This window comes from Phyllobates terribilis, unplaced genomic scaffold, assembly GCF_046119375.1.
Source record: "Phyllobates terribilis strain yellow unplaced genomic scaffold, ASM4611937v1 Scaffold_2__4_contigs__length_985480577, whole genome shotgun sequence".
Lineage (NCBI taxonomy): Eukaryota > Metazoa > Chordata > Amphibia > Anura > Dendrobatidae > Phyllobates > Phyllobates terribilis.
In genome coordinates, this window is record NW_027362762.1 from 819,006,779 (window position 1) to 819,030,665 (window position 23,887).

General features: G+C 44.1%; 1 protein-coding gene across 1 annotated transcript in view; it reads left to right on the forward strand.

Moving 5' to 3' along the window:
• The window catches only part of SMG6 (SMG6 nonsense mediated mRNA decay factor), a 289,497-nt gene that overhangs the window by 198,176 nt on the left and 67,434 nt on the right, over nucleotides 1–23,887 (forward strand). The gene's annotated exons all lie outside the window — the stretch shown is intronic.

Genomic DNA, 23,887 nt, shown 5'->3' on the forward strand with positions numbered 1-23,887 from the left:
ATCTACACAAGTTTCACCATATTTGGGTATATGAGGCAGTTATTTCAGGTCAGGAGATCTGCCGGTTGGGCCCGAAATTGAGATGTTGCCATGTTTTTGGAAAGTCGTAATGAGAATAACGCATAGTCTGAACATGGCCTAGCTCATTCTTTGCATTTAGCTTTACTATTATTATTATAGCGCTATTTATTCCATGGCGCTTTACATGTGAAAAAGGGGTATACGTAGCAAACAACAAGTACAATAGTTTGAACAAAAACAAGTCACCGACTGGTACAGGGGGAGAGAAGACCCTGCAATGTGCTCACCATTGGCTGCTCTATATCTCTTATTCTACAAAAAAACAAACCAATTTATGTCTTAAAATGTCCCTTTGTAGTCTCACCTCTTTATTTTTTATTGATATTAATAGTTAAGTAAAAAAACACCCTTTTTTATTTGCCCCATTTCCAAATATCAGCTTTCATCTAATGGCTGAATGTCTTTATGCATTACTGTGAACAGAAAAAAGCTGTTTCTTCATAATTTTGCCGTACAACAAAATGGAATAAAAGGCGATTGAAAAGTCGTATGTAAAGTTAAATGGTTTCACTGAAAACATCATCTCGTCTTGCAAAAAGACAAGCCTTCACTTGCCTCTTTATGGGAAAATAAGTTATAACCCCCAAAATATGGTAATGCCTAAACATTTTTTTTTTTCTACAAAATTCTTCTTACTATGCAAAAGTAGCAAAGCATAAAACAAACTACGGTATATTATTCTGTTACCACTATAATCATGACCGTAAGGATAACGTTTTCTTATCAATTTTAAGGCATGGTGAATGGCATTTCCAAAAAAGTGTAATAGCTATTTTTTTTTTCATTCTGCCAACCAACAATTGGAATAGAAAGCGATCAAAAATATTAAAATGGTATGAATAAAAACTTCAATTCGTCCCACAAAAAGCAAGCTCTTATAAGACTGTTGGCAGAAAAATGGAAAAGTTTTATAGTTCACCGAACATGGTGAACCAAAAAAATGTTTCATTTATTTTAATGCTTTAAAGAGGATTTTTCACAAAATTTTTCATGTTGAGCTAGAGACACAATGTAGTAGCTGCAGAGCGGAATAAAATGTTTGTTTTTTTCCCCCCCTCTTTTTCAATTTGCCTCTGTTGCCAAGTTACTTTTATATTTTGGCACCTAATGAGTTTGCTTCTTTTTTTTTTCTTTAAGTCCAAGTGGGTTTTAGCAGATAGTTTTCACTGGGGGAGTGTACTACTTCTGCCTGCATGATGCTGTCCAATCATGAACATCACAGTAGTAAAAGAACACACCCCACCATAGCTTAAAGCAGATTTCTCAGTAGGTGAAATGTATGACAGACAGCTATGATCTCCTGATCTAACCTCCTATATGTATAGAAAGCATATATGACTAACACCTTTCAGATTGGGTCCCTGTGGGGTTAAGTAGCTGCACAGCTGAGTTTAGCTGAGTCACATTACAAACCCTTCTGTTAGTTCTCCTCCTGTCTTAGTGCAGTCATTTCTGCTATACTACCCCTCCCCCAGACTACTTGTCTTGAGATGTTGTTGATCACATTTATGTCTGTTGTGATCAACTTGAACTCGCTCTGCAGTGAGAGCAGAACAGGGTGCCATTACATCTTACACAGGAGTAACCCAGAACAGACTGCTCCTGTGTGGGATGTATTGACACCTTTTTGTGATCTCACTACAGAGCGATTAGAAGTTACCTGAGTACAGTTGACATAAGTGTGATTACATCTCACACACCAATAAACCTGCTGTAAGCAATGGCAGTGTGGATACATGTTCTTTCCTTTCTGTTGATGCCTTTTTTGGTTGGTCAGCGTCATATAGAGGGAAGAAGTACATGACCCCAGTGAAAACTCTCTGATAACACCCACTTAAACAAAAAAAAAACAACATTTTATTCTACTCTGCTGCCACTGTAATGTCATGTGTCTAGTTCAACATGAAAAATTTGATGAAAGGTGCTCTTTAAGTGTATAAAAGTAGCAAAACATAAAATATGCAAATCTGGTATTCCTGTAGTTGTACTGACCCAAGGAATAAAGCTATCTTATTTATACTGCACGGTGAACAGCGTAAAAAAGTAAAATCAATTCTTGAACTGCAATAAAGCTATGTTAACATTTATCCTGTGCTCTACGCTGAGCACATACATCAGTTTCCATCTAGATCTCTAAAAAAAACAGGATTCTGACAAAACCCCCAGTGGATGTACTATAATGAGACAATTGGAATCACTTTCGACTCCATCTGTTTTAGACTCCATCTGTTATCTTTCCCAGGGATGTCCTATCTTTTTAGGCATGCAACAAAGTGCTGCCTACTACATTTTTGTTCATCTCTAAAAAGATGGTCAACACCAGAACAGAGGCCATACGGAGTCAGCAGTGACTCCACCTGTCTCATAGTGGATATTTCCAGCAGAGTTCAATCTGTCATTTCAGAGGTTTAGATGGAAACCCTGATATAAGTGCTCAGTGTGTTGAGCGATACCTTCCGATATCGGGAAATATCGGATCGGACCGATACCGAAAAAGTATCGGATATCGCCGATTCCGATACCGGAAACCAATGCAAGTCAATGGGACAGAAATATCGGAATGAAAATAAACCCTTTCTTTCCTTGTAGGTTAATTCTACATGAAGAAAAACAACAAAGAATAATGTAGAATGTATTGGGGGAGGTGGGGGAGACAATTAAGGCATAGAGGTTTAGCCCAATCAAATGGAATAGCAGGAATTAATATTTTTTTTAAGACGTTCTGAGTTACGGAAATATTGACTATGTTAAGTATTTTTATATTTTGTCAGATATTTATGTTTCACTACTTCCATGCTCTTCACCTTCTTTTTTACTTCTCCCACACTTTCTCCTTCATCATCCTCAGCATCAGCATCTTTTTCATCCACTTCTTCTTCATCATCTTCTTCTTCTTCACCTTCTTCGTATTATTCTTTTTTTTTACATTCTTCATATTCTACTTCTTCATCTTCTTCATCTTCTTCTTCTTCATCATATTCTTATTTGTGGCAGGCATTCCTGTAGTTGTTATCTCTAAAAGGTTGGACATTACACCTTTCGTTCTGCCCGTCACAAAAGATTTACAACAGGATTTGTCCGCGTTCAGTTTGGCCTGCAGCAGCAGGTCTTTTCCAGGGGCACCACGAGGAGGAACGGACTCACCCCCATACACTGCTTAGTCATCTTCTGCTTATAATTTAGATATTATCTTTTGCTCTGATTTTTAGTCTTATGCTTAATGTTTTTCCGCTTTTTGTTCTGCAGCTTCTTGTATTTCTGCTTCTTGGTTTTCTGTCTCTTGTTCTTCTGCATCTTGGTGCTTGTCTTCTCTTCTTTGTCCTCTTGGTCAACTTCTTCAGGGTCATCTTCTTGGTCTTCTTCGGGGTGGTCTTCAGGGTCGTCGTCTTTGGGGGTCCTCGTCTTCTTCGGGTTGGTCTTCTGGGTCCTCGTCTTCAGGGTCCTCGTCTTCGGGGTGGTCTTCAGGGTCCTCGTCTTCTTCAGGGTGGTCTTCAGGGTCCTCGTCTTCGGGGTGGTCTTCAGGGTCCTCGTCTTCAGGGTCGTTTTCTTCGGGGTCCTCGTCTTCTTAGGGTTGGTCTTCAGGGTCCTCGTCAGGGAGATCTAGAGTGATTACCAAGAACCATTTCAAAAAGCTTGAACTTGGAAATGTAGCAGAAGGTACAAGAAAGCTGAGGAACTACCGAGGACCAGCTGACGGTACTGGAACCCGGATGGGTAGCAGAAGGTACAAGAGCCAATGGAACTGCCGAAGACCAGCTGACGGTACTGGAACTCGGTTACTAAGCAGGAGGTACCTGTGCCAGAAAGCACTACCAAGGACCAGCAGACGTTGGTGGAACTTGGATACCGAGAAGGAGGCACCTAATCCAAAGGCACTGCCGAGAACCAGCTGATGGTACTGGAACCCGGATGGGTAGCAGAAGGTACCCATGTAAAAAAAAGTTCAAGGCCGCGAGCCGGCCGCAGTTACCAAAACCCACAGTCCTACAGGGGGTGCTTGTCCTATTGGCACTATGGAACCAGCCTTCATTGCCAGATCCCGCAGCCCACATAGGAGTCACCTAAACTGCAGGCACCATAGAGTCGGTTAACCCGACCGCAACACGACAGGACAACGCATTGGAGGCAAAGTGACGTTGACACTACCCGGAAACAGCTGGCGTGCTGGAACCAGGCTGGGCAGGAGGGAGTACCCGTGCCAAAGTCACTGCCGAGAACCAGCTGACGGTACTGGAACCCGGATGGGTAGTAGAAGGTACAAGAGCAAATGGAACTACCGAGGACCAGCTGACGGTACTGGAACCCGGATGGGTAGCAGAAGGTACAAGAGCCAATGGAACTGCCGAACACCAGCTGACGGTACTGGAACTCGGTTACTAAGCAGGAGGTACCTGTGCCAGAAAGCACTACCAAGGACCAGCAGACGTTGGTGGAACTTGGATACCGAGAAGGAGGCACCTAATCCAAAGGCACTGCCGAGAACCAGCTGACGGTACTGGAACCCGGATGGGTAGCAGAAGGTACCCATGTAAAAAAAAGTTCAAGGCCGCGAGCCGGCCGCAGTTACCAAAACCCACAGTCCTATAGGGGGTGCTTGTCCTATTGGCACAATGGAACCAGCCTTCATTGCCAGATCCCGCAGCCCACATAGGAGTCACCTAAACTGCAGGCACCATAGAGTCGGCTAACCCGACCGCAACACGACAGGACAACGCATTGGAGGCAAAGTGACGTTGACACTACCCGGAAACAGCTGGCGTGCTGGAACCAGGCTGGGCAGGAGGGAGTACCCGTGCCAAAGTCACTGCCGAGAACCAGCTGACGGTACTGGAACCCGGATGGGTAGTAGAAGGTACAAGAGCAAATGGAACTACCGAGGACCAGCTGACGGTACTGGAACCCAGATGGGTAGCAGAAGGTACAAGAGCCAATGGAACTGCCGAACACCAGCTGACGGTACTGGAACTCTGTTACTAAGCAGGAGGTACCTGTGCCAGAAAGCACTACCAAGGACCAGCAGACGTTGGTGGAACTTGGATACCGAGAAGGAGGCACCTAATCCAAAGGCACTGCCGAGAACCAGCTGACGGTACTGGAACCCGGATGGGTAGTAGAAGGTACAAGAGCAAATGGAACTGCCGAGAACCAGCTGGCGGTGCTGGAACCCAGGGTAAATACTAAAAACGGAGGAGCCAGAGGTGTAATTGGAGCAAGTTTTAAATCCGTAGTACAGTGGATGTGGACAAAGCAGGAGAATTTGCCGGACACACAGCTGGGGATCAGCTGACGTTACTGAACCCCAATAACACTGGAGCAAGCGTTGACTCTGCAGACGGCACTTCTGAGCAGCAACTAGCGGTATTGGAGCCCAGGGTAAATACTAAAAACGGAGGAGCCAGAGGTGTATTTGGAGGAGGTTTTAAATCCGTAGTACAGTGGATGTGGACAAAGCAGGAGAATTTGCCGGACACACAGCTGGGGATCAGCTGACGTTACTGAACCCCAATAACACTGGAGCAAGCGTTGACTGTGCAGACGGCACTTCTGAGCAGCAACTAGCGGTATTGGAGCCCAGGGTAAATACTAAAAACGGAGGAGCCAGAGGTGTATTTGGAGGAGGTTTTAAATCCGTAGTACAGTGGATGTGGACAAAGCAGGAGAATTTGCCGGACACACAGCTGGGGATCAGCTGACGTTACTGAACCCCAATAACACTGGAGCAAGCGTTGACTGTGCAGACGGCACTTCTGAGCAGCAACTAGCGGTATTGGAGCCCAGGGTAAATACTAAAAACGGAGGAGCCAGAGGTGTATTTGGAGGCGGTTTTAAATCCGTAGTACAGTGGATGTGGACAAAGCAGGAGAATTTGCCGGACACACAGCTGGGGATCAGCTGACGTTACTGAACCCCAATAACACTGGAGCAAGCGTTGACTGTGCAGACGGCACTTCTGAGCAGCAACTAGCGGTATTGGAGCCCTGGGTAAATACTAAAAACGGAGGAGCCAGAGGTGTATTTGGAGGAGGTTTTAAATCCGTAGTACAGTGGATGTGGACAAAGCAGGAGAATTTGCTGGGGATCAGCTGACGTTACTGAACCCCAATAACACGGCAGCAAGTGTTGACTGTGCAGACGGCACTTCCGAGCGCCAACTGGCGGTGTTGGAGCTCAGGGATAATACTGAAAACAGAGGAGCCAGAGGTGTAATTGGAGAAACTTTCAAATCTGTAGTAGTGAGAATGTGGACAAAGCAGGAGAATTTGCCGGACACACAGCTGGGGATCAGCTGACGTTACTGAACCCCAATGACACGGCAGCAAGTGTTGACTGTGCAGACGGCACTTCCGAGCGCCAACTGGCGGTGTTGGAGCTCAGGGATAATACTGAAAACAGAGGAGCCAGAAGTGTATTTGGAGGAGGTTTTAAATCAGTAGTACAGTGGATGTGGACAGAGCAGGAGAAATTGCCGTCCGCACAGCAGAGGAACAGCTGATGTTACTGAACCCCAATAACACGGCAGCAAGTGTTGACTGTGCAGACGGCACTTCCGAGCGTCAACTGGCAGTGTTGGAGCTCAGGGATAATACTGAAAACAGAGGAGCCAGAGGTGTAATTGGAGCAACTTTAAAATCTGTAGTAGTGAGAATGTGGACAGAGCAGGAGAAATTGCCGTCCGCACAGCAGGGGAACAGCTGATGTTACTGAACCCCAATGACACGGCAGCAAGTGTTGACTGTGCAGACGGCACTTCCGAGCGCCAACTGGCGGTGTTGGAGCTCAGGGATAATACTGAAAACAGAGGAGCCAGAGGTGTAATTGGAGCAACTTTAAAATCTGTAGTAGTGAGAATGTGGACAGAGCAGGAGAAATTGCCGTCCGCACAGCAGGGGAACAGCTGACGTTACTGAACCCCAATGACACGGCAGTAAGTGTTGACTGTACAGACGGCACTTCCGAGCGCCAACTGGCGGTGTTGGAGCTCAGGGATAATACTGAAAACAGAGGAGCCAGAGGTGTAATTGGAGCAACTTTAAAATCAGTAGTAGTGAGAATGTGGACAGAGCAGGAGAAATTGCCGTCCGCACAGCAGGGGAACAGCTGACGTTACTGAACCCCAATGACACGGCAGCAAGTGTTGACTGTGCAGACGGCACTTCCGAGCACCAACTGGCGGTGTTGGAGCTCAGGGATAATACTGAAAACAGAGGAGCCAGAGGTGTAATTGGAGCAACTTTAAAATCTGTAGTAGTGAGAATGTGGACAGAGCAGGAGAAATTGCCGTCCGCACAGCCGGGGAACAGCTGACGTTACTGAACCCCAATGACACGGCAGCAAGTGTTGACTGTGCAGACGGCACTTCCGAGCGCCAACTGGCGGTGTTGGAGCTCAGGGATTACAGTTCAGGTGGTAGAAACATGAACAGAACAGGAGACCTGGATACTTTTGCCAACAATTATTTATTCTGGAAGAGGACTGGCAAATTCATGAGAGATCCAGGCCTTGTTCATTTTGAGAAAAGTAAGCCGTTCAACGTTATCGGAGGATAGTCGCATGCGACGGTCTGTTAGTACACCACCTGCGGCACTAAAGACGCGTTCCGATAATACACTAGCAGCAGGGCAAGCTAGCACCTCCAATGCATACTGACTTAGCTCTGGCCATGTATCTAGCTTACAGACCCAAAACTTGAAGGGAGAAGAGCCGTCTGGGAGTACACTAAGAGGGCAAGACATGTAGTCTGTCACCATCTGACGGAAACGTTGCCTCCTGCTGACTGGAGCCGTCTGTGATGGTGTAGACATTTGTGGCGGCGGGGACACAAAACTTTGCCACATTTCGGCCATAACTGGTCTTGCCTTGTGCTGAGGCGCTGCTTCTGCTCCCTCTTTGTGCAGAGCTTCCTCCACTGCCTCGACGCACTGAGCTGCTTTGTAAAGCACTAGCAGCACTGCTCTCGGTTGGAATGGAGAACATGATGGAATGCACCAGTGCGTCTTGGTACTCCCGCATTTTACGCTCCCGGTTCAACGGTGTTATGAGGCTTTGTAAGTTGACCCGGTAGCGAGGATCTAGGAGGGTGGACACCCAATAATCAGCCGTGTTGAGAATGTGGGCGATGCGGCGGTCGTTTCTCAGGCACTGCAGCATGAAATCAACCATGTGCTGCAGACTGCCAACTGGCCAAGAAACGCTGTCCACTGCTTGAGGCGTGATCTCTGCCTGCTCTGCATCACCCCACCCTCGCTCTAGATACTGACTACTAGAGCATTGTGTACCTCCCTCCTCTGGACAGATGTCTTCCTCATCCATTGACTCCTCCTCATCCTCCTCACAAAGTGTCCCCTGCCTAGGCCTTTGTGAGGAACCACGTTGCGCAGACTGTAGAGAAGCAGATGGCATTTGTGACTCCTCATCCTCCACCTCTTCCAAAACCTCGTCCCTTAGTGCTTGCAGTGTTTTTTCAAGCAGGCAGATAAGGGGGATAGTCATGCTGACTAGTGCATCATCTGCACTCGCCATCCGCGTGGAATAATCGAAGGCACGCAAAACGTGGCAAATGTCCTTCATAGAGGCCCACTCAGTGGTGGTGAAGTGTGAACGGCGCGCACTGCGACTTCTTTGCGCCTGCTGCAGCTGGTACTCCATTACTGCTGCCTGCTGCTCACACAACCTCTCCAACATATGTAACGTTGAATTCCACCTGGTGGGTAGGTCACATATGATGCGATGTTCCGGAAGACGTAATCGGCGCTGCAGAGCTGCAATGCGTGATCTTGCATTGCTGGAACGCCGCAAGTGAGCGCACTCTATGCGGACCTTGTGAAGCAGTGCATCAAGATCCGGATAGTCCCTCAAAAAACTCTGCATGACCAAGTTGAGCACATGTGCCAGACATGGGATGTGAGTGAGGTTGCCTAGGCCCAGAGCTGCCACCAGATTTTGGCCATTGTCACACACTACCATGCCTGGCTGGAGATTCGCTGGCACAAACCACACGTCGCTCTGCTGCTTGATGGCATTCCAGAGCTCCTGCGCTGTGTGGCTTCGATTCCCCAAAGAAATTAATTTTAATACGGCCTGTTGACGTTTGGCCACGGCTGTGCTCATATTGGTCACCATAACAGGTAACCGTTCACGGGTCGATGTGGAGGTAGACCATGACGGCTCCTGCAGCGCTGATTCAGAGGAACTGGAGTATGAGGAGGAGTCAATGTGTACAGACTGGATTCCTGCAATCCTTGGAGTTGGCAGAACACGTACAGCGCCACTCTCAAGATCTGTACCCGGCTCCACAACATTTACCCAATGGGCAGTGAGGGAAAGGTATCGTCCCTGTCCATGCTTACTGGTCCACGCATCGGTGGTCAGGTGGACCTTGCTACTGACGGCGTTTTGTAGCGCATGTTTAATTTTTCCCTCCACATGATGTTGCAGGGCAGGGACGGCTTGCCTGCTGAAATAAAATCGGCTGGGCACGTTGTATTGTGGGACTGCCAATGCCATAAAGTTACGGAATGTGTCAGTCTCCACCAGCCTGAATGATAGCATTTCAAGGGCCAGTAGTTTAGCAATGCCAGCATTCAGAGCCTGTGCTCGGGGGTGGTTTTCCGAGTATGGGCGCTTTTTCTCCCATGCCTGTGCTAACGATGGCTGTAGACTGGCCTGGGAGTGTGAGGATGACTGGGAAAGTGGTGCTGTGGGTGGAATTACACTGTGTCTCTGTACAACAGTGCCAGAGATTCTTCCATGGCGTACCTGTGAGGAAGCCGAACCAGCTGTGTGTGAGCTGGAGGAAGAGGCTACAACACGAGCTGAAGAGGTGGTAGGTGGCGCTGTAGGTTGGCCTAGGTCTTCAGTGTGTTTTTGTAACTCCACCACGTGCTTGGTCTGCACATGTTTCCACATATTTGTGGTATTGAGGTTGCTAACACTTTTCCCTCTTTTCACCTTCTGATTACACAGCTTGCATTTGACAAAGCAAATGTCATCTGCAACTGTGTCAAAAAAGGACCAGGCACTGCAAGTCTTGGGAGCGCCCGCTTTGGATTTTGGAAGAGCCATGCTCCTAATGGGTGCCGAAGTGGAGGCTACAGGCAACCAAGTCTGCCCCCTCCCTCTCCCTCCTTTTTGGGCCGTTCGGGGAATCTCTTCCTCAGAGCTGCTCCCACCACCTTCCTGTCCCTCACGCCACGATGGGTCAAGGACCTCATCATCTACACCACCCTCTTCAAACAACTGCTTCTCCTGGGTAGTCTCGACAGCACAGTACGCACCAGAAAGTGGCACCTGAGTCTCATCATCAGATGCGTACTGAGGTGTGCTGCTGACCATAGGCACTGGCCCACCCGCCTCTTCAGATTCAGAGAGACAAAACGGTTGCGCATCACTGCATACTACCTCTTCTTCAAATTCTCGAATTCTGCTTGGCTGGCCCCCTCTTTCCAAGCCAAGAGATTCAGAGAACAGAAGTAGAGATGGCTCCTGTCCAGGGCTCTCTGACTGCCTGGGCAATTTGGCAGGTGGTGAAGAGACAGAAGGGTGCTCTTCAGTGCTCAGGACCTGAGAGGATCTGGAACTAATTGAAGTCGATGCTTTAGCTGCCATCCATCCGACAACGGCTTCAATTTGGTCCTCCCGCAGCAGTGGGGTACGGCTAGCTCCTACAAAGCTGCGCATAAAGGACTGTTCCCTGGTAAAACTGGGGGTTGCTGAGTCACTGGTGCCCGCAGCAGGCACAGAATCCTCACGTCCTCTCCCTGCAGAAACTCCACGCCCACGACCACATGCCTTACTCCCTGCCTTCTTCATCTTGGTAGACTGATAAAGATAGGCAGAAAAGTACTAAGGGCTTAGTGTGCTTATTCCTGAACAGCTGCTAACAGGTATAAGAAACACTAATTTTATAAAGTGTGGACTAGACTTTAATATGAGCTAATGTGGCCTACACAACTGTAAAGTGGAGTGTTTGGTGAACTTTATTTAGGTTTTTTTTTGTCACAAAAAGACACTGGATGTGCCTAAAGATGTAATAACGATAGTATCACAAACTTTTTGTAGCTATTACAATGTAGGAAGGTAACCTACATTGCAATAGATGAGGCTGCAAAAAATAGGCTAATACTAATCTGGCTGGGGCTGCAGGGCCCAATGCTGCAGAAAGGCTCCTCGAACTACTCCTATATAGTGTGTTTGGAACCAATTTAGCTGAATACGGATGGAACCACCACACTAATAGGAGATATCAGGAAAAATTATGAATTGGCAAAAAAGGTCAATGTATGAGGCAGTGACACACACTGAGTGCACTACAACCAGACGTGGCTGAAGCACACACTACAGGGTGAGCTGCACTCACACACAGAGACCTTGCAGACAGCGATGAACAGCATACCCGATATTTCAGTATCGGAATGCTCAACACTACTCGGTGTAGATCACTGGATAAATGTAAACCGTGCCTTAATAGTAATCCAAAATGTTATGTACCCAAAACTGATGCCAATAAAAATTTCAGCTCATCCTGCAAAAAAAAAAAAAAAAAGTCCCTTACTAGATTAGTTATTTGACATCGAAAAAGTAGAGAGTTTCAAAATTACTAGTAGCATATATGCTCTGGAAAAGCAACATGGCTCCCCTCCCCACCTCAAAAAGAAAAAACTATCTAGCAAATTTTACACTTCTCAAATCCCAGTGCCCCCATCCCTGTCTCCAAGAACACAAGCTAGGTACAATGTATTGGACAATGAAATGGCATGTTTTCAGATTACGCTATGCAACACCAAATGCGTGCTTATATCTGGAAAACACCTGTGGAGTCAAAATAGTTACTACTCTCATGATGAATTCCCAGGGGGAGTTTTAACAAAATGGTGTCACTCAAGGGGGGTTTCTGCTGTTCTGACTCCTCAGGATCTCTGCAACTGTTGCCTGCAAATTATTCCAGGAACATCTGCTCTCCAAAAGTCAAATAGCGCGCCTTCCCAGCGCTGCAATGCGCTCACACAGTAATTTTTTACCAGGTGTTTGCATGTTCAAAAGAAATTGCACAACAAATTAAGGTTCATTTTCCCCTGTTACTCTCTCACGGCCCAATGTTATAAAATTATGTGAAACACGTCTGGATACGAGATGCTCACCACACTCCATTCTTTGAGGGGTGTCTCTTCCAAAATGGGGTCACTTGTGGGTTTTTCACTGTTTTGTCACTTCAGGGGGTATACAAATGTGACATGGCATCCGCAGTCTATTCCAGCCACATTTGCACTCCAAAAGTCAAATAGCGCTCCTTCCTCTCCGAGCCTGGTCGCATAGCCAAACGGTAGTTTCCAAGTAAAGCATGGGGGGTATCAACATATTCAAGAGAAATTGCACAGCAAATTATGATATCCATTTTCTCCTGATACCTTTGTGAAAAATGAACATTTTTTAGTAAAAAAATAAATAAAATGTTTCCTTCCACTGTTCATTAATTCCTATGAAACAGCTGAAGAGTTAAAATCTTCCTTAATGGCATTTCAAATGCCATGAGGCATATAAGTTTTAAAATGGGTTGTTGGGGGGGGGGGGGGGGGGTTCAGTCAAAAGTGGCGTAGTATCTAAAAAAAAAAATAATTGGAAAAATTGCTGTAAATTTTTATGCCTTCAAACATCCTAACAAAATAATAATAATAATAAAAAGCTGATATAAAGTAGACATATGGTAAATATTGCGTGTTAACTTTTCTGGCGTGGTATGACTATCTTTATTAAAGGTATAAAAATTCATAGTTCCAAAATTGTTAAATTTTCATCACGTTTCATATGTTTTCATAAATATATGCAAATCATGTTGAGCTAATTTTACCACTGTAATAAAGTACAACATGTCATGAAAAAACAATCTCAGGATCACTGGGATGTGCAGAAGTATTTCAAACTTTCAAAAAAAGATACTGGACTCCTGCACACTGCTGACAGTGATTGGTTGCAGTATTTGAGATGTGACCTCCAGGGGACACATTCAATTTTGTATAGGAGCAGTAGAGGTCCGGTAGGTGAGTTTTTTTTTTTTCTGGTTGTGGTGTTTTGTTTTTTATTAGTAAGCTACTCTGGGCTGTATTTTAACATACAAGCTACCATTTTGTTGCGGTAGAGTTTGTGTAACTGTTTTATATAGCGGGCTGTGGTGTTGCTTCTTATTTTGTTGTAGGCCGCACAATGCTTCTGGCTGTAGTTGGCTTGGGGTTACTGTGATCTAATTGCTTTACTTGAAAACCTTTTCTCTATGATCTATCGCCTCCTCCCCACACACCTGGGTAGTGCAAGGTACCAGCAAAGAAGGGGTACAGTTGTACACTGTCGAGTAAGCTATCCTAGTACAAAGAGGGAGGAAAGCACCACTAAAAGAGCTTTGGGAAAGTGAAATCAAACAGGCTGTATTGGTGTAAAGAAGAGAACCCATGGCTGAATCTGCAGTTCTAGGTGAGAGCTCACATACAGAGACAGCATCGATGTCTTTGTGGGCACTTGGGAGAGGGAATTGCACAGGGGCAGAACTGGAGTGAAACTGAGAGCTAGTAAAGGCAGCAGAATTCTGGACACAGACCTCACATCTGCCATGAGTTTTGGTGTGCATGACACCAACTCATGAGAAGAGTCTGCAACAAAGAGTCAGCTGCAAAATGGAAACCAGTGGTTCTGAAAACAAATTAAGGAATGAAGATTGTAGCCTAAGGTTGCAGTCAGATGGCTGTATTACTCGAAGATTGTATCTCAATCTTCGGACTGGCCGTCACCTTTCCTTACCCGAGCGTGACAGCATGTATTTCTCTGCAGCTGTCACGCTCAGGTCAGGAGAGCCGAAGGCCAGTCCGAAGATTGCGATGTGATCCTCTCGTGAGTAATCCAGCAGACTTGACTGCACCTTTAAAAGTTAGTGGAACCTCTTATAACTTAAAGTGAACCCATCAGAAACGTGTCCCCAAAACCATTTATGTGACTATATAGCTCTTTAAAGCACCACTCCGCTGCTATAAAAAAAACGCTGGAGTGGTGCTTTATAAGATAAGCAAATTGATACTTTTTTGTGACCCCCAAAGCGATGGTCTGACAGTTTTACAATTGTGTTTACATGTCTGAAGTGCACTGAGGCATGAAGATACACATCCAGCCCCTCAACCTCATGCTGTATTCGCTGCCTAGCGCCACCCTTGATTGACAGGTCGTTTAGCTCTGTGCCAGAACCAGTGTGATCTATCTTTGGCATTAGAAGGTGAGAAGCGCCACTGACAAGACATTCCTCAGCTATTTGTCGAATATTGTAGACCGATATTAGGACAGGTACACAATATCTACCATCTGTGCACAAGATATAGCAAGCGTTAATGGACACCACATTGGTTGCTCCACTCCCCTTTTGATTCAGAATTGAGACTTGAAAATACACCCTAAACCTGAATGTGAAAACTCAGACTGCCACCTATGGGAGCCATACTCTACTCAGTGCATGAAGCCTGTACTCTCCGTGTTCCTATGGTTGCCTGTTGGGATCTATTGGTAGGTTGCCCTGGGGAAGTGGCACTTTGTATAAAGCACTGTAGACTATATTATCGTGCTCCATGCAATAATCCTTCTAAGAAGTCATCATAGCTTGTTTTCTTTCCATGAATGATAAGCGGGAACTGACCTTTCAGCTTCCTCTGCCTTAGCCCCAGTTACAGATGAGACCTTCATTGTTCACTATCTATTTTGCTGGCATAGCAACTGGTGCATATCTCTCTACATCCCCTATTTGTCAGCAAACCTGAGTTTGTGCCAAGAAAATATCTCGAGACTGAGTGTCCAGAGCCAATCCTATTCTTTTGTTAGATCTCTTGTCAGGTTATGTCTTCCGTGCGCCAAAATGCCACATTAACTGGACGCCTATGGATAAACATGCACAGGATTGTGTGAGAAAAGGAGACTTCATGGGAATGTGTGGCCATCATAGCCATGTCCTGCCAAGGAAGTAATCAACTGTTAAGACTCTACATGCATCATATTACAATTTTACACTTGACATGTACGAGTGGAGAAGCTGGCAGTGTGTTCATCATCATATCTTTAGGGCTCCCTTTAGCTGATGGAGGCCATCAACGTGCCCTTTAGACCTTTATTATTTATTATTTCTTGATATGAAAGTTAAGATTTGAAAGTCCTCAGTGGTTGATACCTTTTAATGGCTAACTAAAAAGATGGTAACAAATTGCAAGCTTTCGAGACTACTCAGGTCTCTTCATCAGGCATATTATCAGAATGAAGAGACCTGAGTAGTCTGGAAAGCTTGCAATTTGTTACCATCTTTTCAGTTAGCCATTAAAAGGTATCAACCACTGAGGACTCTCAAATATTAATATGCATCTCTGGAGCTCAGCCACAGTGCTCTTGGGGTTCTTCTTTACCTCTCTCACCAAGGCTCTTCTCCCACGATTGCTCAGTTTGGCTGGACGGCCGGGTCTAGGAAGACTTCTGGGGGTCCCATACTTCTTCCATTTAAGGATTATGGAGGCCACTGTGCTCTTAGGAACCTTGAGTAATGCACAAATTCTTTTATAACCTTGGCCAGATCTGTGCCTTGCTACAATTCTGTCTCTGAGCTCCTTGGGCAGTTCCTTTGAGCTCGTGATTCTTATTTGGTCTGACATGCACTGTGAGCTGTGAGGTCTTATATAGACAGGTGTGTGCCTTTCCTAATCAAGTCCTATATCAGTTTAATTAAACACAGCTGGACTCCAATGAAGGAGTAGAACCATGTCAAGGAGGATCACAAGGAAATGGACAGCATGTGACTTAAATATGAGTGTCTGAGCAAAGGGTCTGAATACTTATGATCATGTGATATTTCAGTTTTCTTTTTTAATAAATTTGCAAAAATGTCTACATTTCTGTTTTTTTTCAGTCAAGATGGGGTGCAGAGTGTACTTTTAATGAGAAAAAAATGAGCTTTTTAGAATTTACCAAATGGCTGCAATGAAGCAAACAGTGAAAAATTTAAAGGGGTCTGAATACTTTCCGTACCCACTGTAGCTTCATACAATTCTTTTGAACTGCGAGATATTAGATCTGTTAGTTTTAGGGCTCATGCAGACAAGCGTATAAATCGGACCTTTGCTGTCGGATAGCACACGGGACAGCACACTGACCCATGTCATTCAATGGGATTGTTCAGATAAACGTTTTTTTTCTGTCCGACTGCAGCTTGCAAAACTTTCAAGTCTGTGGGTGCGTAAAAAAAACCTGATCCCACAGAACATCCAAGTGGCATTAAATTTTTACAGATACATTTCTATTTGGTCATGTACATTTTGTAATGTAGTTGTATCAAAATGGATCACACATAAAACGTACACATGGATGGCACACAGATTAAAATCTGATGAAAATTGAGAACATCTGAGTTTCTAGATAAAAGACCCTGCTTGTCGCATACCCATAGCTGACTGACCCGAAGGCCATTATTTGGCCTTATGTTGGCATTACAACTACCGGCACACCATTGTGGGGTGCTGATAGGCTTAAAGAGGAAAGCCACTCCTTCTAAATACCACTGTCACTGTTGACTGTAGTACTTGTATGGTGGTTTGTGGGAAGTCGCATACTGCTGTGCCTACATGTACATCAGATGTTGGGAAAGGGATAAAAAAAAAATTCTCATCCATATTGACCTACCACCAGTCATCCAGCTGCGCGGGGAAGGGACGCCTTTGCTCTGACACACGATGCTCCAGCGTGACACCTGAAACACACTGCTTCTTTGTGTAGCATCATGGGAAAGTCTAAAGAAATCAGCCAAGATATTAGGAAGAGAATTGTGGACTTGCACAAGTCTGGCTCATTCTTGGGTACAATTTCAAGATACCTGAAGGTGCCTTGTTCACCTGTACAAACAATTATACGCAAGTACAAACAAGATGGGAATGTCCAGCCATCATACTGCTCAGGAAGGAGACAGCTTCTGTGTCCCAGAGATTAACGTGCTTTGATCCGACATGAGCATATCAACCCAAGGACAAAAGCAAAAGACCTTGTAAAGATGATGGCGGAAGCTGGTAAGATTGTGTCAATATCCACAGTGAAACGAGTGCTGTATCAACATGGGCAGAAAGGCCACTCTGTCACTTCACAAAATAGATGGTGGTATGAGAATAGAAGATTATGTGGCAATACTGAAGCAACATCTCAAGACATCAGCCAGGAAGTTAAAGCTTAGGTGGAAATGGGTCTTCCAAATGGACAATGAGACAATGACCCGAAGCATACTGCCAAAATGGTAACAAAGTGGCTTAAGGATAACAAGTCAATGTTTTGCAGTGGCCATCACAAAGCCCTGATCTCAATCCTATTGAAAAATTATGGGCAAAGCTGAAAAGGCAGGTGCGAGCAAGGCGACCTACAATCCTGGATCAGTTACACCAGTTTGCTCTAGAGAAAAGGGCCCAAATTCCAACCAACTATTGTGAGAAGCTTGTGGAAGGATATCCCAAACATTTGACCTAAGTCATTCACTTTAAGGGCAATGGTACCAAATACTAATGAAATGTATGTAAACTTAATAGACTTTGCAGTAAGTAAAAATGCCTTAAAACGTTCTTTCTCTCTCATTATTCTGGCATTTGTCAAATATTAAAAATTATGTTAATCTTAATTGACCTAAAACGGGAAAGGTTTATTCTGATTTCACGTCAGATATTGAGAAAAACATCATATGTGTCTTTTGTGATTACTGGAAGGCATAGTATATCTCGTGTTCCCCACTCTGCGGTCTCTTGTACACTAATTACAATGTACGAACTATTGCCGTGTAAGTATTAGTAATTAGTAAATGTTTTTTATTTTTCTATTCATGTAAATTAATTATCAAGTCACAAGTGTCATGTCATGCGATGCCATTTCTCAATAATGGGAATGATAAATGTTATTCTGCTTCTGCATGTAACAATGTGAATAAATATTGCTGTTCCTATTACTAAATGATCCATATTGAACATGATGAAAATGAATGTACAGTCTTGTAGATGTGCCCCATACTAGCGCTAAGTGGGTCGGATGGGCCTTACCCCCGTGTGAAACACCATGCAGTAATCCAGCCATTTATATGGCTGTCACCGAGCTCTCCCCATTGTCGCTGCAGGCGCTGCTTTCTGGTGACATAGGAAACACTGTTTTCATTCCACCGCTACAAGATTTCCTTCCAGGGTCGTCCATAACACTAACAAGCTGTACGGGCTGATTAAATGCTTTGCTGTCATGAAAAATAATATTATAGGCTGAGCTAAAAATAACAGGAGGTGAATGCACAGAATTATTTTGAGCATTTTGTCTTTCATTGAGTAAGTAAAAGGGAAAGCAAACGGACAGGAAAGTGAAAGATCTGGAGTTTTTAATGTTTGCTCTTGAGCGACCATGCCAATTGTACAGAAGAAAGTTTAATGACTCTTTACAATGGAAGGAGATTTGTAATTAATGTTCTGATCGCTGTAAACACCCGGCCGCGCTCCTGTCCGAGATTTCCTGACAAATTGTGTTTATTTTGGTACTGGAGCTTTTTTTATGAGCAGCTGCTCTTTTATACATGAGCTCTAGTGTGTAAAATGTGTGAATGTAGATTTCTAGATAAATCTTTGTTGTTAATTGTAGGTTTAAAAAAAAGTGTAGCCACTTTGGTTTTGCATGTTAGAAAGTTGATAAACTAAATTTCTCTTTGTATGATCAATATGGCTGCATTTCCTTTTTTGTCACTTTTGAAAAAATAAATAAAAAAATGTGTGTGTGTGTATATAATGTATATGTATATATGATATGGCCACGGCCCCACTATCATTATTCGGTCAGTATTTTTTCTCAGGAGTGGGAGCCAAAACACTTGAGTGGGTGATAAATGCAGAATTGGTGACTTGTTACTATTCTACCTTTTCTCTGATTGTTCCTCACCTGGTTTTGGCAAAAATACTGACCAAATTCTGCCGTGGCCTTAATGTGTGTGTGTGTACATATTTAAATGTGTATATGAAAATGTATCCTACAGATCAAAAGTTTGGACACACCTTCTCATTTAAAGATTTTTCTGTATTTTCAGGACTATGAAAAATGTACATTCACACTGAAGGCATCAAAACTATGAATTAACACATGTGGAATTATATACTTAACAAAAAAGTGTGAAACAACTGAAAATATGTCTTATATTCTAGGTTCTTCAAAGTAGCCACCTTTTGCTTTGATGACTGCTTTGCACACTCTTGGCATTCTCTTGATGAGCTTCAAGAGGTAGTCACCGGAAATGGTTTTCACTTCACAGGTGTGCCCTGTCAGGTTTAATAAGTGGGATTTCTTGCCTTATAAATGGGGTTGGGACCATCAGTTGTGTTGTGCAGAAGTCTGGTGGATACCCAGCTGATAGTCCTACTGAATAGACTGTTAGAATTTGTATTATGGCAAGAAAAAAGCAGCTAAGTAAAGAAATACGAGTGGCCATCATTACTTTAAGAAATGAAGGTCAGTCAGTCCGAAAAATTGGGCAAACTTTGAAAGTGTCCCCAAGTGCAGTTGCAAAAACAATCAATCGCTACAAAGAAACTGGCTCACATGAGGACCGCCCCAGCAAAGGAAGACCAAGAGTCACCTCGGCTTCTGAGGATAAGTTTATCCAAGTCACCAGCCTCAGAAATCGCAAGTTAACAGCAGCTCAGATTAGAGACGAGGTCAATGCCACACAGAGTTCTAGCAGCAGACACCTCTCTACAACAACTGTTAAGAGGAGACTTTGTGCAGCAGGCCTTCATGGTAAAATAGCTGCTAGGAAACCACTGCTAAGGACAGGCAACAAGCAGAAGAGACTTGTTTGAGCTAAAGAACACAAAAAATGGACATTAGACCAGTGGAAATCTGTGCTTTGGTCTGATGAGTCCAAATTTCAGATATTTGGTTCCAACCACCGTGTCTTTGTGCGACGCAGAAAAGGTGAACGGATGGACTCTACATGCCTGGTTTCCACCGTGAAGCATGGAGGAGGAGGTGTGGGGGTGCTTTGCTGGTGACACTGTTGGGGATTTATTTAAAATTGAAGGCATACTGAACCAGCATGGCTACCACAGCATCTTGCAGTACCATGCTATTCCATCCCGTTTGCGTTTAGTTGGACCATCATTTATTTTCAACAGGACAATGACCCCAAACACACCTCCAGGCTGTGTAAGGGCTATTTGACCAAGAGGGAGAGTGATGGGGTGCTACGCCAGACGACCTGGCCTCCACAGTCACCAGACCTGAACCCAATCGAGATGGTTTGGGGTGAGCTGGACCGCAGAGTGAAGGCAAAAGGGCCAACAAGTGCTAAGCATCTCTGGGAACTCCTTCAAGATTGTTGGAAGACCATTTCCGGTGACTACCTCTTGAAGCTCATCAAGAGAATGCCAAGCGTGTGCAAAGCAGTCATCAAAGCAAAAGGTGGCTACTTTGAAGAACCTAGAATATAAGACATATTTTCAGTTGTTTCACACTTTTTTGTTAACTATATAATTCCACATGTGTTAATTCATAGTTTTGATGATGCCTTCAGTGTGAATGTACAATTTTCATAGTCAAGAAAATACAGAAATTTCTTTAAATGAGGAGGTGTGTCCAAACTTTAGGTCTGTTCTGTATATATATAGTCTGTTTCAGTAGGCTCCACAATCATGGGGAAGACTGCTGACTTGACAGATGTCCAGAAGGTAGTCATTTACACACGCCACAAGGTCCCAGAGTTCCAATTTTCATTTGGAAATCAAGGTCCCAGAGTTCCAATTTTCATTTGGAAATCAAGGTCCCAGAGTCTGGAGGAAGAGTGGAGAGGCCACAATCCAAGCTGCTTGAGGTCTAGTGTGAAGTTTCCACAATCAGTGATGGTTTGGGGAGCCATGTCATCTGGTCGTGTAGGTCCACTGTGTTTTATCAAGACCAAAGTCAGCGCATCCGTCTACCAGGAAATTTTCGAGCACTTCATGCTTCCCTCTGCCGACAAGCTTCTTGGAGATGGAAATTTCATTCTCCAGCCGGACTTGGCACCTGTCCACACTGTCAAAAGTACCAATACCTGGTTTAAAAAGAACAGTATCACTGTGCTTTATTGGCCAGCAAACTCGCCTGACCTTAACCCCATAGAGAATATATGGGGTATTGTCAAGAGGAAGATGAGGGACACCAGACCCAACAATGTAGACGAGCTGAAGGCTGCTATCAAAGCAACCTGGGCTTCCATAACACCTCAGCAGTGCCACAGACTGATCGCCTCCATGCCACGCTGCATTGATGCAGTAATTGATGTAAAAGGAGCCCCGACCAAGTATTGAGGGCATTTACTGAGCATACATTTCAGTAGGCCAACAGTCCAGATTTTAAAAACATTTTTCAAGCTGTTATAAAGTATTCTAATTTACTGAGATAATGACTTTTGTGTTTTCATTGGCTGTAAGCCATAATCAAGAAATTAAATAACCTAACTTTTTGATATTCTAATTTAGTGAGATGCATATGTGTGTATGTATATATATATTACATTTATGCATTTTTATATAGATTTTTTTTAAGAGTTTGAAACTAAATAAAATAATTCTAATATCTACAAGTAAAATAAATATATAAATCCACATTATATTTTCACAATATTTAAATATAATTACAAACCTCATTTTTATGATTCTTTTTAATTTTTACATTTTTTTTGTTCCTTTTTTTATGCTTTTCAGCCTTTCCGAGCTCGTGCAGATTAGCGTATTTTCAGTTGAGTGCAATTCGACACATTAGATCACACTCAGACCAATGTTATGCTATGTGGCTGTGCACATGTCCAATTTGTTCCTCAGACAGAGACTGTCCTAGGAAAAAAATCGCTGCACACTGAAATTGATCCAATATTCGGATCGCTCCCTGCCATGCAAGTTAATGAGTGCGTTGAAAACATCGGACTGCACTCGGATGTCATCTGAGTGCAGTCCGATTTCTGTGCCCTGACAGTCCATCTTCTCCTCATAGGTCAGAATTAGATCACACTTTGATTGATTACATTTTTTCAAATGACAGAAAATAGGTTCATCTGCACCTGCCCTCAGTGTGTGTGTTTTTTGGCATAGAGAACCTGTTTTGGGGTTTTTTATATTCAGGACCTTCATCAATTTGCTCAAGCAAAAAGCAGTTAGACCACAGCCCCACTATCAGTATATGGTCAGTATTTTTTCTCAGGAGTGGGTGATAAATGCAGAATTGGTGACTTGTTTCTATTATACCTTTTCTCTGATTGTTCCTCACCTGGTTTTGTCTCCCACTCCTGAGAAAAAAATACTGACCGAATACTGATAGTGGGGCCGTGGCCTTACAGAAAGTGTCTCTCGCTCTAGATAAACCTGGCCCGTCCATACCTTGCATAGATGGCCCTTGTATTTAAAGGAAATTGCCTATATCATTTTATTAAATTCCGATAGAGAATCTTCGGAGTCAGTCATTTTTCCTGAGTTACAGTTAACAATAACATACTTACAGCAGTCACATAGGCAGCAGTATTCCGGAGCGGACTCATTGCCTTCTATAGGAGATATGTAGGCATGCTAGGTAAACATGATAGCGCAGGGGAGGTGAGCTGTGACCTCACCTATGAATGGTGGAACCTGTGTTCTCTACAGTGTTTTGTCATTATTATCCTGCCTCCAATGATGCCGACTACTGAAAAGAAAAGTGATCTGTACCTTACAGGAAGTAGGGGTCTACAGCTCCCCCTACATTTGCTGTCTGTGGACGATCATGTGGCCGGCTGCTTTCTCTTCTGACTCCCCCTGCAAGATTCCTCTGACAACTTATTTCGTGGGAGAACAAAAGTATCTGCTGTTGAATTTTTTGACACTTTAATTTTGATACATTTTTTTTTCAATTTTCAGATCACAATGTAGATTTAAAAAAGAAATCTGAAAATCCAGCCAATTTCCACATTGGCCACAATGGCTGATATTAAAGTCCATTTCGATCTGTTGATTTAGGCATGTTTAAACTGGCCGATAATGAGGAACAAGCTGGACATACACCTTAGATAGCTGTCTCTTCCAACTCCACTATAACCAGGAGCATGTGTGGGTAATCTCATGTTTTGTATGAGAGTCCCTGCCAGAATTACCTGCTGGCAGCCTCTCTCCACACCAAGCAAAAGAATCAGCCATTGAAATTAAACACGCCGTATCCTTCTCTTTCCCCATATCATCTCTCATAGAGAACATAGGAGAACAGAAACAAATCCCGGACCACTGTCTAATGTGTATGGCCAGCTCATTCCCAGTTATTGGCCAGATTTAAATAGCCCTTAATATTAGCCTTTGTGACCATTGTAAAAAATTGGCAAGATTTTCAGATTTTTATTTTTCCCCGAAATATGCAGGCAGTCCCCTGTTATAAACTAAACAGGTTCTGTAGGTTTGTAACCGGAATATGTAAGCAACTTGAAACAGGGCTGGCATAAAAACAAAATAATACTCTCCTCATCATTGACCTCTATGGTCGCCCTGCTGGTCCCCAGCTGCATTCCCGTTCCTTTTTTTTTCTGAGGTTGCGCTCCGCATTTCCAGCCTCTTCACTAAAAGTCAGGACTTCCAGCTGTATCCAAGCCTCGGAGGTCACTGTGCGTCATAAGGTCGCCGCGCTTGTCTTGATGTCTTGACTTTACAACATGCGGTGACCTCTGAGACGTGGATGAAAGTCCTGGCCTTTAATGAAGAGGTCAGAGATGCAGCACACGATGGCGTGCAGCAAGCAGCCCGAGAGGTGAGCG